We start from the raw sequence: 16,578 nt of genomic DNA, 5'->3' as shown, positions 1-16,578 counted from the left end.
ATAAAAATAAAAAAAGGGCCCTCAAGCAATAAACTCTTCACTCTGTGAGTGCGACATGCTGGGTGGTGAGTGAGTCTAGAAACTGACTCAGAGTTGAGTTTTGCTTATGCAAAACTGAACACTTTTACCGCCACGAAGGATGTAATCCTAGCTGGTGCCACAAACACTATAAATGTATTAAATTTATGATACTGTGGTTTGTTTTTTATAGAAACATCCACCAAACGCTATTTGTACACTTTAGGAGAGGACCTTTTACTTAAACATGAAAGCAAAACCACTTTCCAAAAGCTATGAACTGAAAAAGAAACTACCTCAAGCAACACTGTACCGTTGGAAACGTGTTATTTAAGGAACAAAAAACAGAGTGTTTTTAAATGTATGAAATAAGAAATTACTGCTATTTGAAAACACACACATCCACAACCCAGAATTAAACCGTGTTAAATTGGGAGTTGAATGTGTACCGTGATTTTTATAGATTAAATGAAACATGAATCCCATGCAATAAATCATTTGAATGTTAGTGTGGGAAACTCAGAAGCAATAAAATTGTGTGGGGGGGGGGGGAGACGACCTGTTACTATACATCTGAGGGTATTAATATAGAGTCCCCTTAGATTACTTCAGCAACAGTCACTCCCACATACGCACAGCAACAAAATATGTCCCAATGCTCGGAAAATGTGAAACATCGACTGGCCTTAGCAACCAACCCTAAACAAACTAGCATAATAAAATACCGTACTAAGACATTAGCTGCATATAATGTTCCAATGACTAAACACAAAAAATACTTTACAGAAACGGCACTAAACCGGCAATAAAAACAGTTTTTACATCTTAAATCTCTTGTTTGAACAACATCCCCCTGACAACAACAGACACTTTTGGAGATGAGAGGGAGGAGGGTTGATGCACTGGTTTGCTATAATTACACACAATCAAAACAAAAAAGAAACTCAATTCAGGAAACTGAGCATGATAAGATTCATAAACAGATTTAGGGATCTAAAAACAGAGTACAGATTAAATGCCGCCCTTGGAGCAGGGTTGACGAACTAGTTGTGGTTCATGGCTCTATTGTGTGCCAGCATGTAGACCAACACAATGAGCTGCACAAACACCTCTCCACACACAAAACATCAGGACCCTGGCTTCTCATTTAGCGATTTTAAAACAGCAAAGCTTACTCAGCACAATGCAGCCTAGACCAACCCAGACCCTCCAATTCAATTCAAACGGAACTGCATGTGCTTGCATAAGCAGCAGCTGCCCATCCCGTCCCCCTGACACACACACACACACACACACACCCCTTTAGTAGCCCACCACACACAGGTTGTGCTATTATCTAAAGAGAAGTGGTTGGAAAGGTGACATAAACTGGTACACATGCTCTTAAAATGCACAACTGGGTGTTTATTTCTAGGGACACACTCACCTGTTAAGATGCTTCAGCTTCTTTGGTGGCAACAGCTTCCAATTCCAAATCTCTGAAAGACAAAGAAGAGATAAGGTTAATCTCTCAGAAATCATTTACCTAAACAAACATCAATTTCAAATAAAAGATATCCAGCCTGTGGGTGTTACACAGCTTTATTGGTTTACAGCGATAAAACAGCTTGTAAAAATTACGTGCAAAAGGGTTGCTATGCCTGAAATGGTTAACATATCTCCTTTTCTAGGCTCAAATTAATTATTGATAGTGCACAGGTTACAAGACATGCATCTCACCCACAAAATCTAAGCAAGGGCAAGCATTCACGAAGCAACAGTGAGAATTGCAGTGTGAAAAGTATGTCAATTAGTCAATGTGGAATTGCAGGTTGGCCTGCATAACAGGGCAATGCACGATCATGGCCCCGTAAAGCTGAGGCTCTGCAAGGCGAACAGAGTACGTGTGTGTCTGAGAATGACAGATAAAGGCACAGAAAGTGGGAGAGAGAGAGTGTGTGTAGGTCAGAGTTACAGCTCAGGTCCTGATCGGCCATTATCTCAGCTGTTGCCTGACTTACAGCTTAACCAACATGGCTTCTCTCGAGCCTGGTATTTTTCCAGCGCGAGCTAAGGCCCACAGTGGCCTTAACGGGGCATCTAATTACAGTCGGTGCAATTAAATTATTATGTGGCTTAGCAGTGTTTGCAGCGTCGTCGGGCCGGTGCAAAAAAAAGTTAAGCGAATACGACTGCAAAACCAGCATAGCGGAGGTCTGGTGTTGAACTCACCAGCTGCTCTGTCTTTCTGCCGACAGAGGGTGTTACACACTCCCACCATAACGCTGCAGCTTCAATTCACGTTACACCGCCAAATGTGCATTGGTATTACGTTTCACCACTAAATTCAATGCATTTAAAAAGGACATTTAAACAGCGATGTCCTCTATGCAAGTCAAAGCAAAAAAGCCGAGCAGTCAGTCGGAGTCACCGCCGAGCAACCTACGTCGTCAGATTAGCAACGGTTGCTAACGCTAGCTAAGAGGCTAACGTTAGTTAACTTACCCGGTCTTATTTCAAATGTGTCGATTGTGATGTTTTTAATACACGCAGCGGTACATGGACTCAAACAACGATCAGCTGCCGATAAACAAACATCTAGACACAAGAATATCTACCGAAATGCTTAATGTGCTCTTTTGACAGATACGTGCGCAGAGTCGGTGAGCTAAGGTTAACCAGCGCTCGTACTAGTTAGCGTTAGCACAAGGTTAACTTGTCCACAAATAGCAAATGTTTGCCTGTCAAACGCGCCTTGAAATGTTCAGTCATCTGCAGGCCAACACAAGTCGGTTTGTTGTTTTTTTTTTCCTTTTTACGTTCACTGCATTGCAACCCAGCCGCCCTCACTGTTAGCTCAACCAAGAGGCTAGCTAGCTAGCTAGCTTAGCTCAGTCACGGCTAACTAAACAACAGCGGCTGTTCCAACTTATCTACACCAGTCCCCGGTCTCCCCTCTCCCCTCTCCCGTCCCTCTGTGTGTACATTAGCTCGACGAAAAGACACGACCATCTGGTCCAAAACACAGTAAAACCAACCTTACCTCATTGAAGTATAAAGTGCAACAGAGTGGAAAGGAAAGCCGGCTGTAAGGCTAAAATAATTTTCAACGCGTTTGCAGCATCTACGAGGGGAGGCATCCGTCCTGCATGATCGCCATTTTCTTAACTCGCTGCTGGCTAACCTTCTTTCGCTTGAGCTCTGCTTTCCCCTCCTCTCTCTCCGCATTCACTTCAGCTATGACTGTGTGTGTGTGTTTCTGGAGGGGGGAGACAAGGCAGGAAACACGTTCACCACTTCCTCTGACTGAGAAAACCAAACACAGGCAAACGTACATAAATGGCATCGAGAGGCGAGTGAAAGCTTGTGAAGCCAAGCATGTAAAAGTTGTTCGAGGTAAACAGCTCAGTCCCTTCAGATTAATAAACCCATGACAAATGTTGCAACGGTACCACACGCACAAGACCTACAAACAAACCCCAGAGTTACTGTATTTATGTAGGCTATGTATTTTAAATCGAAGTATCCCATAGATTATTTTAAAAATGTCATCATGTGTTACAAAGATAAATACCACAAACCAGAAGAAAAATATTCATATATTTATCTGCCCATCTAGGTCCTCCTCACCACTCTTATAATAGTATGACAAGAAACCAAACATATCTCAGTTTTATTTTTTATTTCGATATTTTTTTAAATACTTTTTAAGTTAATAAGTTGAATTATACCCCAATTATACTTTCTATACCTTTAATGTCCTAACATTAAGGTCTACATGCTGTTTCGAGCTTTCTCCACACTAATAATTATACAATTCTGGGGAGACTGTTGAAACCTATTTATTATTTTGTTGACCTTCAATTTAAACATACTGAGTCTACAAATAATTGAACGAGTTCATAAAATGCCCTACATATGTAAGTTTTTAATTGTGAAGCTACAGCTCTAGTGTAGTCGATATTTAATATATTACTCTGAACAGTCTTGGGAGATAAAACAAAATTGTAATTTTAAATTGGCATTCACATTCACCATTTTTTAAGACATTGTTATGGGAGGAATCCAACTCAAGAATCTAAGTGTAATGTTTTTACAACCTAAACAATAACAGCAAAATAAGGGTTGCAACATTTCAGTGTCAGTTTATTGACCAGTAAACCCACTTTTGAACACACAGATGGTAAAAGTTTTATAAATACATGTCAGAATAATGATGTTTCCAACATTGACATGGACCCCATATTTTCCCAAATTTCCATTGTCCATTCACAAATTATATGTCAAAAAGTCGAGAAATGTCCTCTCTCGAATAATGCCATTACATCTGAACACCTAAGAACCGCAGACCCAAAAACCTGAAAGTGCCCAGTTGTGAGGTATTTTGATGCATTGAGTGTACTTCAGAATGTATGTAGAATGGGAAATTGAACATATATGTCACAAACACAAGCAGATTTACAGCATCTCTACTTTTTTTTTCTCCACACACTTGTCTTGGCCAACCCATGCATGGTTTCGGCTGTTACGTAAGAAAACAACCCTGAAAAGAGTTTTTAAAGAGAGACAGACAGAGACAAGAGAGGAGAGAGAGAAACAAATACAGCGTGGAATCTGCCAACTGCAACGTTTCACCAACGAAACAAAGGCTGTTGCTGCTTATAGGAGAGACCAGCAATACATGTGTGCAAAGCCATGACCATTGACCTACCAATGGCAAAAACAACCCCCATCCTTGTGCACAAATTACCTCTCTTATCTGTGTGTATTTGACTGCGAGAGAGAGAGAGAGAGAGAGAGAGAGAGAGAGAGAGAGAGAGAGAGTACTGCCAAGTAATTATTTTATTTGACCTGGTATCAAAGACAGGGAGATTAGATTTTACAGTATATAAACAAATGGGTAACCTTTCAGTGCTGGGGGGCTGTTGCCAAATATTACCCAATAGATTCTTAATGCTGATGATGTGTTTGTGACAACTGGGAATTCACATTGTATAATTGGCCTCCAAATGGCAAAATATTTGATTGATTGTCCCTTGTCCCTCCATTGTATGCCCAATATTTGGGATTCATTCTGCCTTAATACGCTTGTCCTATTTCCCAGCTGTCAAGTCAGAACTACAAAGTGAGACATATTGAGGATGTTGGCACAAACAAGTTGTATGTGGTGAGTACTGTACATAAATAGGGCCTTTCTTGCCTGTATTGTATGTAGAAATAGGAGTCTGGGAATGTTCTTTATGATGAAAGACTCAATAAAACGTCACACCTCTGAAGTTGTATCACAGTTGCTTACAAAGCCCCCACTTATACAACATAGAGGATGTTGATGTGTGTGTCCTTAGTTGTATTTCATTATTCCATTTTAGTGAAGTTCTTTGATGTCATGTGCAGCATTATGTAAATTATCATGGCAGTGCTGACAATTAATAGTGAGATTGGGTGCATTCATAGGCTGTAATGGTATAGGATGTTAGCTGATCTACAAGCTAAGACAAAAGACGGAGGCTAGATTATTGAACAAAACTAAGAGTCTACAGTACAGTGGTGCTTGGAGCTAATTAGCACTAAATACAAAGTACAGTTGAGGCTGATGGGAACATTATCAGATGATGTTGGAATAAAAGTGATTATAATTCATCCTGAGGGAAACATGAATGTCTGGACCAAATTTCATGGCAATCCATCTAATAGTTGTTGAGGTATTTTAGTCTGAACCAAAGTGCTGGATCGACTAACAGACCGTTATTGCCATCCGCCACGCCTGCTATATGGCTAATAGAAATAACCAACAGTACTAAAATGATATTTTTACTGAACTGTCATTCAGTCTGAAGTCATGGCTATATTGCTTGAACATTTTATTAACAATGATCATGTGTTTATATACATTTTGGCATTAGCTGCTTGGCAACTTTACGTCTGTAGAAAGTTAGTGCATGCTTGATAGTGTACTGTATTTATATTTCTCAAAACAATTCTGGAAATTAAAGGACCAGTGGCATCTGTGAAGTTGCAACCATTTGAATACTGTTCGCCATCCTGGCCGTGAAACTCGGTAAAAACTTGAAAGGCCCTTTCCAGAGCCAGTGTTTGGTTGGTCTGGGCTACTGTAGAAACATGGCGGGTCAACATGGCGGCCCCCATAGAAGAGGACCCGCTCCCTCTGTAGATAATAATAGCTAACAAAACAATTTTTTTTTCAAGTGATAGTACACTAATGAATACATACTAGGAATATTATATTATATATATTATATATATATTATAACACCCTCTATCGATATAACTTTTCTCTCACTGCAAATCAGTCTAGGTAGATTGGAACGAAAGTATGGGACACTACAGGACGTATTGACATGATAGCAGATAGTTTGGAGCACTTTGACACGTGCATGTAAACAAACCCCAGAGCCCCCATGCCTGTCAGTTAGTCATAGCTTTGATTAACTTTGATAGAAGATGCCGAGTTGTCACATTAGTACTGGTGTTGTTTGTTGAAACTACATTTAAACAAAATGTCTAAAATCAAACTCTTGCATGTTTGATAAAATGAAAGGCTTCAACAACACCTGTAGTACTGAGAACAAATGTATTGCTTGTTTTAAGAAAGTTGTTTTCTATATTACAAGTGTCATTCAACTTGTTTCCACTTGTGTCTCAACTCCCAGTTTGGTGAAGTTATAAGTTAGGTCTACCACGGTATATGAAGGACCGGGGAGTTTGTCTGGCTCATTGACTGAGTGTCCACTCATGCCTCATATACTGAGGCCCAGTGTTAGATTAAACTGGTAGACTGTAACAAAACAGAAGAATCCAGAGACAGCCAGCGTAAAAACCTGAACAAAGCAAGACAAAGAATAGAACAGTAAAGAGTAGAACAGCTTTGCTACAGATTCTGGTCACCAGTGTTTTTTGTTGTTGTTTTTTTTTACATCTGTAATAACATGAAGAGTACAAAAAGTATGTTTTAAGCTTTTTATTTCAAAAGGGTCCAGAAACCAATACCCGATAGTAACCGGTGCATGGGTGTTTGAAAGGGCAGAAAACTACTTTTTGGCTGCTTGTCACAATGAATAGGTTTACTGTGAGAAGAGCAGGGCAGTGAAGTCAAAGAGTTTGGTAATAGTCTATGACAGGGCAGTCACCTTGACAGGCAGAGCAGTGTATACAGAGCAGGCTGAGGCTTAATCATTCACACACACACACACACACACACACACACACACACACGTTCAAATGCAGTAAATACGCCAGCAGGGTTACTTGGGCAAACAAATGCATACAGGTACACATGTGTCCACATTTACCTTCACAGCACTGCCTGTAATAAAGTTATGCAATTATTTGTCTCTCATTTTGCATTTGCATTTTGCTTGTGTGTGTTCAGCTCAACCACAGTCTGTATTTTTATACATGCATTTGCACACACATTTGCAGGGACGCACACACACACACACACACAGGTCACAGTGATCAGTTGCAGCTGCAGGAGTTTGGGAGCGTTTAAAAATGGGAAGACCATTGTACTGGAGAGAGAGACAGGGGCATAGAAAATTGGACTGAAATTTGAATGTACAGGAGGAAAGGGGAAAGTGAGCAGGGAACAGAAAGTTAGTTAGGACAGAGAGAGAGAGAGATTATGTGGAGGGGGTGAGAATGTGAGAGAGAGACAGACTGACAGACAGAAGAAGGTCAGAAAAGAGATTTGCATGTCAAGTAGTAATAGGCTTGTCCTGAGTACAGACACGCACACTACTAAGCTGCAGTGTTCATAGTGCTGCAGTGTGCGTGTGTGTGTGCATGCAGTGCATTATTTCTCCTGCGGGCTGCCAGCCTAAACTAGCTGCCACTGCATCTATCCGACTTACATTTCTACTGATGTCCTCAGTCTGACTACTGGGCTTCTAGAGCCTGTAAAGCAACATATATACAAATATATGTATTGTGTCTGTGTGGGTCTGTGACATTGATGCTGCTCAGGTTTTTCCTCACTGTTCCTTCGAGTCTGATTCAAATCATACATCACTCTTTCACTCGTCCTCCGCCCTCCAGTCCACACTTATCACCATAACCCCTTCATTTTTCACGTTTCTCTCTCCAACCTCATTATCTTCTACCTGCCTCGACCTTTCTCCTTCACTTTCTATCAGCACAAACACAGAGATACACAAAATCAGCCGGCATGCACACACACACACTCACAGATCTATATTCACAGGGTGGCATGGAGACTTTAATGGGTGGCAGAAATGCATGCTGATTTCATTGCAATAATCACATATATCAATATTTGCTTTGGGAAAAACAGTAATCTACAAGTAATCTTAACTAAAAAACATTACATTATTGTGGCACATAAAGCATTAAATAGAAATACCAAAGGTGGCATTAGAAATCACTACATTGTTTTATTTCCAAATCTTCAGATAATATTTCCAGATGCAAGTGTTTTTTCAGTGATATTGAACCTGATGCTAAAATGTGGCCAAACAGATCATTAGAATATTTTTTATATTTTTACATGTTATTTTTGAAATTAACCTAAATTAATGCCTTAAATGTGACAGCATTCGACACCAGACTGTGGTTGCCAGGCATTTTTTAGGGGTGGCAGCTGCCTCTCCGTGCCAGCCCTCTAGTTCCACCCTGCACTGCAACTATCTCGATACCTGCCTCAGTTAAAAATCTCCTTTTTTTGTGTGTGCTATGTTTTTCTTCTCATATAATATAGACACACATATGCCCCACAAAAGTATAACTTTTAAGTCTTATTTTGTTTAAAAATGTTCCTCAGCTCCTCTTCACTGCACAGACTTATAAGAAGGAAAATGTACCAAAATTTGATATTTTCTTTGTTCTACATGGAGCTCTCTGTCTTTTACCTGTCTCTCTCCCCCTTGTCTGCCTCTCTCCCCCTTGTCTGCCTCTCTCCCCCTTGTCTGCCTCTCTCCCTCTCTAACAGGGTACGAGCTTTGAAATAGATTTGTTGAGGCTAAAATTACACCTGGTTTTCAAACAATTACCTTCATTCATCCCCTTTCAGCTCTCACACACAACAACCTGAATATCAACCTAATCCATCAACTGTTTTGCTAGGGATTTTTTATGTTTTGTTTTGCACACACTAATGACTTTTATTCATCCTTGCAGACTTTATTTTGCACACACACACACACACACACACACACACACACACACACACACACACACACATACACACACAGAAATACAGGTTATTCATCAATAAAGACTGGCACCATTTCGTTATGTCCAGGAGATCTTTCCATTTCTCCCCCTTTAATCCATCACTAGGCCTTGAATATGCAGATAGTCTTGATAAATGTGCTAGGTGACAGTATAACATATTCAAATGCACCCCTTTATTTAAATTCACTCTCATTTATATTCATATCACTGACCAAATGGCGGCCTTGCTCCTCTATTAACACAGGAACTCATGCAGATCAGTGGTCACAAGGTACAGTGATTGGCTGGTCTTTTTGTCATTCATCGCCGGCGTACATATTTTACTGTGCAGAGAAAGGTGACACTTAGGCGGAGAAACAAACGCACAGTGTCACATTCACTCACACACACACACACACACACACACACACACACACACACACACAGAGACACATGTTAAAACTCTGCACCCCACAACGTGCTAACATCAGTCCATGAAAGTGTCAAAGACAGCCCTGGCAACCTTGTGTTGTTTATTGAGTAGAGTGCATGTATCTGTAGAGGCGTGGGGGTAGATGTAGGGGGAGGGAAGGAAAGAGGATGTAAAAGAAGAATGTCCTTTTGGCTCAGTTGTCTACATTCAAGGGCCAGTCACACCAACATTTGCTCATTTCAGTGCAACAACATGCTCACTTTTGGTTTGATTTGTTACAAATGGTCCACCCATGCCAAAGAAATGTTTGGAAAAGACTGCTTTTTGCTATCATGGAGAACACTTTTTATTACTTTGGTAATAAGCTTATTTGCTATCTTGGTGTAAGTTAGATGAGAAGGTTGATACCACTCTTTTACTGTATCCGTCTGTCTGCTAGCAGCCTGCATGCACCATAGGTGCTTAAGAATCGGGGAGTTATTTCAGCGCTTTAGCCCACCTACTGAGCACAACTGATGCCATGAACATGCTAAATATCTATGTCTTATTTACTCAGTCAATGCAAATCATTGCTGCCTCAGTTGGTCAGTCCTTCTAACAGCCTGTCACACATGGCGCAGGTGTCTCGCTTTACTTGCATGAGCGGAACCACCTGACCCAAAAAATGATCAAGCACAATTGGTGAAAGGACGTGCTCACAGGTTTTGATGAAACTGCAGGAAGCAGCTGGGGCTCTGATCGCAGACACTCATTCACTTTCTTTACCAAGCTATTCTGCATCAGGGTCTACAGTTAACGAGCTTGTGTCTCAGAAAACACACACCACCACTTCAAGTTTGTTGTTCATTTGGGAAGAATTTGGGAAGAGTCTGTAAATCACTGAGTATCTGTCTTGATTCCAGGTTTCCAGGGAAGTTGGCTGCTTTTACCTCATAGCTGGCTGTAAAATATGTCTTAACTATTCACATTCACTCTTTTCTTTGGAAAACAAAAAATGTGTGTCTCCAACCTGCTAAGTTTATCTCATAACAGGGAATTATTTTAAATGCAGAGCAGATAAAATCGCTCAGAGGGCCTGGAGACCAAACTCCAGCCTTGCAAAGAAAATGGGTACAGATGTTTTTTGCTTTTAGTGAAATATCTTGACAAATATTGGATGGATAGCTACAAAAACTTATGACATTCTTGTCTGTCTCGTCTATACTTCATGTTTGTTGCTTATCAGCAAATGTAATGTAGCTGACACACTAAACAAAGATGCTAGACATCATCATGTTAGCATTGTCATTGTGAGCATGTTAGCATTTAGCCCCGCTGTATGGCCTCACAGAGCAGCATGTCTGTAGACTCTGACTTTTACTTGTTTAAAGGTCAAGCATGTAGGGTTTAGTGGCATCTAATGGCGACAATGCAGATTGCAACCAACTGAATACTGCTCACCTTCCAAGTGTGTCCTAGAGAGTATGGAGGCTGTGAAACCTGTGAAAAATGATTATACCATTTGAAGCATTGTAATTTATACGTGTTGAGTTGCTGTTGTTTTTTCCACTTTAATTTCCTGTAGTTTTAATTGCTGTAGGTGTTCTGATCTCTAGTTTATCATTCAACAAAAGGAAAATGCCATCAGTCCAAACACAATTATAACTTCTTGTAACTGCCTTGTGTGATTTTCAGAATGGAACAACTTTGGTTTGTACAGAAGAAGAAAAAGAAAAAAGGGACATTTTCAGATTAGAATAATTTGACAGATGGAGGCTTGATCTTTCAAATGTTATGAGTAGGCAGCATGCCAGCCAGTAAATATCAAAGCTTTTTTGTAGAATTTGTAACATAAAGCAGTGTAATTTCTCTCCTGGGCCATAATGCAATGTGTGGCACGCAGGCTGACCTGAGGGCCATTGTCATGGACAGAGCCTCTGCTGGCCTTTTGTTAATGCTGGACAGGCCAGCAGACCTCTTGTGGAGAGAGAGCGTGTGTGTAACTGCAGTTCAAAGTGTGAATGACAAAGAGGAGAATGATGTGATGGGAGGGAAAAAGTGGCAGACACAGGAGATGAGAGGGAAGAAAAGGAGACAGAGAGAAGCTGACAGACATGACCCGACAATAAAGGATTCATTGCGTTAAATTCTCCACATTTAAAGTCTTACATGTTGTCATTATAGAAGTTTAATAAACCTCTTATAATGCTTTTTTTTCTGAGTCCATTATCATGCTGTCTATTTCTGTTGCAAAGAGATCAATTAAGAGTAATTAAATTGAAGTTAATTCTCAGTCTAGTTAACAGGATGAAAAACAGAAGATGCAATTATATTTTTCTTTTTTACATTCAGTAAAAATTTAACTTATTTCCTCTTGTCCCTTTCTCTTTCTGTCTACCTTCCAGCACACACACACATACACACACACACACACACACACACACACACACACACACACACACACACACACACACGTCACACAGTCACACACACCGCCCCCACCCCCATGCCAAGTATGTGTGTGCTCAGAATGTTCTAGTGCAGGGGGGGAAGGGGTGTGTGTAGATTGTCCTGGCATGCTGCCAGTCTCTCCGTCTCTCATTACCACTGTGTGTGTGTATAAGTGTGTATCTGTGTGTGTGTTTGAGTGTGCAATGAGGGCCTGCCAGGCAGCGTGACGGGCGTCACCAAGGCAACGCCAGAGCAGGTTCCAGATGCAGTGCATCATATTTCTGCAGGAAAGGTGCACAGGCATATGCACACACACACACACACACACACACACACACACACACACACACACACAACAACACACACACACACACACACACACACACACACACACACACACACACACACACACACACACACTCACAGTAAATGGGCAGTAGACCTTTGGCTAGCCATGCAGATTAGTTTTATCATGATGGACCAACTCTAATTTAAATATTCATTCTTCCTTTTATTCTCCGTCGTTCTGAGATGGATGATTGGCTGCCTGGATCAAGCAATCATCACGCACACACACAGACATAAACGCTCACACACACACACACACAGTTAAGCACCTACTCTCAAAACCTTTTCAGAGAGAACCGTATCTTTTACTCGTTCTGCTTTTCCAGTCTCTGTAGGATTTTTCAGGTTTTTTCAGGATTGTTGCAGCCTAAAATGTCTGAGTGACTTTGGTGGCATTTGGCTCAACATGCAGGAAACTACAAGCGTTGGTCAAATCTGCTGAAAAGTTGCAGTGATTTGTAAAAATTTCAGGGTCAGGCAGAATTCACAGGGCTTGATTGAATTTATGTTAACTGCTGTGGTCGCAACATCGCAACTTCCTGGAGGGAGTTTTGGAAAATGCAAATATTTGCTCTCTTGCCGAGAGTTAGATGAGAAGATTGAAACCACTCTCAGCTGTCTGTTAAATATGAAGCTGGAACCAACAGTTGGTTAGCTTGGCTTAGCTTAAAAAGTGAAACTGGAACACTACTGTTTTCTACAGACTAAACAAATGGGATGTAACGTGTTAATTAGTGACTTTTAGAGTCGCTAGTAGGTGGATTTTGTTACCTAGTTTAGACAGAACCAGATAGGCTGTTTCTCTCTTCCAATCTTTGACCAGTGTGTCAATGTCCAAGACCTATTTCTTCAATATATCTCTTTGCACACATTCATTTTTATAATGTGAACTGTATAGAGTGGAGTTGTGTGGGCTTATTGGGCTGAATGATTGATCAGCACGAACAACTATTACAATAGTAATAGCTTTGATTCATTGAAAAAACAACTCTGTGTATGTAACAAGTCAAGGAGATTATTCAGCTATGAGAGGAATGTAAATTTGACCTCCCCATATTGCTAGTTGTGGTCAACTTTAGAGGTTTGGCTTTATAGCACTTATTCAGCAATTTTAATTATACCATTTTTGGATTTTGGAAACTTGAAACCAATGTGTTTTTTAAATTTCTATTTTTGCTACCTACGTAGGTAAAATCCTAAAAATACACTCTATGTATTTAACCTCCATGTTTTTCATTATCTTTCTTTCTCTCTTCCTCCATTCTTTCATCGCCGTTCCTCACCACTCTCTTTCCCTTTATCTTGTCCTCCACAGTGACTCACAGCAGTTCTGATAAACCCTGTTTATTCACGCTATCAACCCCCAACAGTGAGGAGGTCCCTGTGTATGTGACAAAGTGAGGAGGGTGTGAAAAAAAGGGAGGGATAAAAGTATCTTTTATTGTGTATATCCATAGGAATCCTTGCAAGTGTGTGTAGAGTGTGCAGAGTTTCTGTCTGCATGATTTATTCATAACAGCATAGAGTTACAGTTGGCCCAAACACGAAGTGTTCACAGCAGTTTCCCTCCGACTGACCTAGGTACACATTTTTTAACCACACAGAAGACATTTCCTGATTTACGGAAAATCTGTTTCCAATAGGATTGTCTAGACACTAAATGTCCCAAACAAAGGCCATAACACAGTCTATCTGATAGCTAGAGCTGTAAATTAACTTGAGCTTGTGAATACTAAACTGTATGCTCGGGCATTTGTATATACAGTAATGTTACAGCTACATTTAATGATAAATGAAAGGGCTTAAAGAGGAACAGCACATCAAAATCTGTTTACAGGTACTGTAAGGTACTACTGCATATGTCTGGGGGGTGTGGAGTTACAAAGAAGTCATCTCAACCTCCACAGGCCTCGGTAGCCCGCTCCTAGTAGCTCGAGACTACAGGCAACTAGAAAAACACACCCGAATCTCTGACCAAACTGTCCGTGGTTGCACTGCATTGTGGGTAATACAGGCAGCAGGTTTTGACAGGTAGAAAAATGCATGGAATAGTTTTTCTTTTAACTGACAATGTTATACAAGTGAAATGGTAAATCAGTATTTTAAAATGTAAGATACCACTAGCAAACAATCAATGACTTGAAGTATCTACTTTATTTTCTGTGGGTTTAAACATCTTTTATTGTCAGAACAAGTGAACAGTATCTCAAAGTAAAAAAACTTATAATTCTATTAGTCTCAAACCCATTTGGAACAAAACTACTAATCAATACTGATTTTAATGTGTAAAAATCTGTCTATGTTCATTTTCTGGGATCAACATCAGTACCTCATAATAATATTTTATATTATATTCAATTTTATTTATATATGAGCTCTCATTTTGCTTCTGGATTTTCTTTTGTACATTTTATTTTAGTATTGTTGTCCTTGTCCTTTCCAACGACTGCTTCACTGTAAAGAACTTTTAAACTTATATCAGATCAATAGCCTCAGCAGGACAGATAAATATACTGTATATATATCTGTTTAATCAACAGCAGATATTACCACCTGAAATTTACTTACTCCAGTCCTAATAAACAGCTATTTGGTGATATTTAATGCTCATATAAAACAATGCAATATATCAACATGCCTGAATCAGCTCACATAAGTATGCCATTTCTAGATAGATAAGATCTAGATCAGTGTGCTACTCCAGTTTTGACTTTCCTGGATAATTTATGGTTTACTCCTAAAAATGAGGAGCATCTGTATATGTCTGTGTATGTCAGTATAGTATCTGTATGTGTGTGTGTGTGTGTGTGTGTGTGTGTGTGTGTGTGTGGTGTATGCCCCCCTCCCCATCTCTGCTAGATTCTGGCCCGGTGCCAAACGGCAATTGGTTCTCATTCTACCAGAAACAAAAGACCAGCAATGACAGTCAGAGCGAGAAAGTGTGCGAGCATGCGGGCGAGAGAGAAAAAGACAGCGAGAGAGTGGTATAAGAAGCGAAAGAGAAGGAGTGAATAACAGGGGGAAGGGGGCTGTACATATTTCACGTCTCAGTGAGCACAGAGAGAGGACAGAAAGAGAAATGACTGGAGATTAGAAATGGAGAGTGTAAGAGAGAGAAATAAAGACATGGGGGAGGGAGGGTGACATGAAGGTGAGAGTTTTAAGTTGAGTTTGTTAAGTTTACAATTAAGCTACTAAGTGGCAAGAAGAGGGAGTAAAAAAGCGAATAAATCCTTGTATTTATGCTTACAATGACCCTGTTTACGTGAAGCATTTTTTAATAACATGAACTTTAAGACCCAATCAGACACACACTGTAATCTGTCGATGATCAGCCAATTTTTTTGCCATGTTTGAAAAGGAACACAGAACTGTCCCATTACAAACACCTCCTACTGTAAAGTCATCACTACAACAGAGGTGAACTCTGCAGTGTTGTAGGTTTTCGCTTTCAGCCCAGTGCTGTTTGCTTCCAGGCCAATCTTTCTGGATAAGAGCATAGAGGTTATGTACGGTTTTGATTGTGGTTTGATTGTGGACTTGTGGATCTCAAACAGGGGCAGATCTGGACAAATATTCATGGCCTGGCAAGCGGCTGGGATGGTGACCTTAAGGGGTGGCAGAATTACATGGTGATTTAATCACAAACAATCACATATGTCGATATAAAGTCTCCAAACGAATATATTTTAAATAAAAAAACATTATTATTGTGGCACATGTGTAAAACAATTAATAGAAATGTCTAAATGTGCCATTACAAATCAGCATTTTTCCAAATACATGTATTTCTTTCGTTGAACTTAAGCCTCACTTGCAGCCATAATTATATGTGTTAATTACCTTTTTTTTTTATAAATCTAAATTAATGTGTTAGATTTGACAGCATTTGACACCAAACTGGCCTAGCAGCTGGGGTGGCAAGGCCTTTTTTAGGGTATGGCAGCTGCCACTCGTCTAGATCCGCCCCTGATTTCAAACCTTTTGTCCAAGTCTCTAATGATGCACCACAATGATATAAGAGTGACCTATTTGCTATCTGATTACTTAAGATGTATGGGGTGTGTAGGTATGATGTAAGGTAATAATCAGTAACCATTTTGTTACTGGATGTAATAAGAAGAAAGAACCAATGTTTGCTTGCATGTAGTCACCACACATCAAGGTCCCAGGTGTTAGGA

General features: G+C 40.1%; 1 protein-coding gene across 6 annotated transcripts in view; it reads right to left on the bottom strand.

Annotated features, from left to right (window-relative positions):
* The window catches only part of LOC127355860 (trinucleotide repeat-containing gene 6A protein), a 40,890-nt gene extending 37,535 nt beyond the window's left edge, over positions 1-3,355 (bottom strand). For 3 of the 6 annotated variants that reach the window (XM_051387110.1, XM_051387112.1, XM_051387113.1), the window contains exons 1-2: positions 3,041-3,355; positions 1,445-1,496 (exon numbers count right to left, since the gene is read on the bottom strand). The gene's annotated coding sequence lies outside the window, so the exon portion shown is untranslated. The remainder of the gene's footprint in view (positions 1-1,444; positions 1,497-3,040) is intronic. The other 3 variants (XM_051387111.1, XM_051387115.1, XM_051387114.1) reach the window with 2 other exon arrangements.
* Positions 3,356-16,578: the final 13,223 nt, after the last annotated feature.

The sequence above is a fragment of the Dicentrarchus labrax genome, unplaced genomic scaffold, assembly GCF_905237075.1.
Source record: "Dicentrarchus labrax unplaced genomic scaffold, dlabrax2021, whole genome shotgun sequence".
NCBI lineage: Eukaryota > Metazoa > Chordata > Actinopteri > Moronidae > Dicentrarchus > Dicentrarchus labrax.
Note: the sequence above shows the minus strand (reverse complement) of the source record. Positions and strands in the feature narration are given on the sequence as shown.